Here is a 2,481-nt window from a genome sequence, read left to right on the forward strand (position 1 = left end):
CTTTTCTTGGTTGTTCCACTTTTCTTTGTGGCGTTTGCGTCGCTCTGCTCTTTTTCTATTTGCGGCCGTCCTTGTTGAGCAAAGGCAACTCTGGGTCTTAGGGTTTCCCGTCTTGCCTCGCACAGGCGACTTACCTCCTGTGCGGGTGTTAGTACTGTAAACCCCAGCGACGCATTGTGTGTTTCACCTTCCAGTTCACTGCCTTCAGTTGAGCTTAAGCTTATTGAGGAGGCTGAGCTCACATTATCCTTGGTGTTGTTGGCACGTGTTTTATTCCCCAGCACATTTTTATGGGTACTACCTTTCTCAAATCTTCGTGCGAAGGTGAAAATACGCCCATTTAAGTAGTCCAACCTGTCCCTCTCAAATTTAAACGCTTTGCGTTTTTAATGATTTCCTCCTCCTTTTGTAACCGGGATTCCATTTCTTCTCTCATCCTTTTCGTGTTAACCTCATCGTCACCCAGTTTCTCCAGTTCCGCCTCCACCATTTCTATTTCGTCTTGGATTTTCAACCGGTCACTTTCGGCATATTTAATTAGAATTTTCATTAATTTAGCCGAGGATTCCAAGTTCGTCGCTGCCCATTCCTCAAGCATGTGCGGGTCTGGGGCTTCATAGCTGGGGGCCAGGGTGATACGGAGACCGCGAGGTACACGGCCGACTTCCAAATACATCGATAGGGACTTGTTCTCCCACCATTTGGAAGTTTCTTTCTTCATTAGCTTTTCCAGTTTGCGAAACAAATCGCACGCCGTTGGATTCATAGCGCTTGCAGGGTTTCCCGAGGATAAGGATGTTGTTGCCCCCCCAGCCGGGGTGACAAACACAAGTTCGGCAGCCTGCTCCCTACTCCTTAACACGGCGGCTGACATGGTGAATTAGGCTCGTAACGTAAATCACTGATAACAAACGGATTCAGTCAACATCAGAGCATTCCCTACGACTGAAAACGTGCACACTCCTCACTGCGTTATTTTCGCCGCCGTACCTTAACCTGGATGTCGAGGTGCCCCCGTAGCGTTCAGACACTGGACTCCTTCGGTCAAAAGGTTCGGCGTGTGCTTTCTACGCAGGGGCTTCTCGCGGCTTCCTCCGACCAGAGTGCTGAGTCCGGTTCCGGGTCACGGAACCAATCACTTCCTGCCGCTTCTTGCCACTCGCCGAGGAGGGGCTTTACTCAGTGCTTCGGAAGTCTTAAAGCACACAATATTTTCTTGAGTCCGGTACAAATGCAGCAAAGCGCAGCCACGCCACACAGCAAAGTCGGAAAATCGAGTAAAGCCACAAACTTCGTGCTCTTGTTTCTCAGTGCATTTATTCGTGAAGAATAAACAGCCCACCAGTCGCCATGACGCGTTTCGCCTCAGCCGAGGCTTGATCACATGTCATGGGAAGGAGGAAGGAGGTAATTTTAAATAGCACAGTTAGTCACATGACTGATAGTACATCCTGTCAATGTTAAAGGGGTATACATCAAACAGTATACTGGGCGCAGTGCCCTGGTTTACATACCCTGAAACCATACAAATATATAAAGTGCATAGTGCACAATCAATACTGTACATCATAGAGTAAAGTCAGTTGGTCAATATAACACAATTCCGTATATGACATGAGGCAAGATAAGTAAAACATTTCATCATTACAAATAGTATTTTTCTAAAACCAGTCCAGTACATAGAAAAAATATGTATATATACAAAAATGTATACAAATATATAAATCTAATTTCATATATTTACACAACTATTTACATCAGTAATTTTGTAAACATTCATTTCAAAATTTGCCTCATTGCGCCCAAATATTTCCGCCCTGAATATATCAGCACTTGGGCAATGTGTTAGGACTACCGACTACTAGACAGTGTCGTTAAGAGATTTCTCAGTTCTTAGACCTGGTGTGGTCAATCATATGTCAAATGTATTAAGCAAGCCTATGATGAAATGCTGAAGGCATCGAAACGCGTCAGGCAACAACAGATAACTGAGACACATTGCGGAGAGCCGTAACTGCAGACCGGATGATGGGCTTCCAGTCATGTGCCTTCCTAAAGCTTCGGGCATTTGCTGATTCATCTATACTACTATTATAAAGAGAGAACTTGCACCTTTTGGCAAGGTAATCTCGGGAACCACAGCGCCAATCTACACACCCGATACATCTTTGAAAATATCAGGGTGTGTAGATGGACATAGGCGATATAAATTTAAAAAAAAAACCAAAATAAAAAAAATAATTTACAAAACAAAGTAGTCCCCTGAAAGTAGCGCCGGCCGAGACCTAGCGCTGGACGTGACTTGCATCATGACGAAGGAGGAGCAGCGGCGTGGTGGGCGGAAGGCTGGAGGCTGGAGGTGGGCTGCTATATAAAATAAAAACACAAATACGTGAGTCTAAACACAAAGGAAACACTTTACCAAGGTGTTCAGCATCTATCGTAGGGCACTAGGGGGCGCTCTGACACGAGGGAGGGCGG

This window comes from Lissotriton vulgaris, chromosome 5 (assembly GCF_964263255.1).
Source record: "Lissotriton vulgaris chromosome 5, aLisVul1.2, whole genome shotgun sequence".
In the NCBI taxonomy this organism is placed as follows: domain Eukaryota; kingdom Metazoa; phylum Chordata; class Amphibia; order Caudata; family Salamandridae; genus Lissotriton; species Lissotriton vulgaris.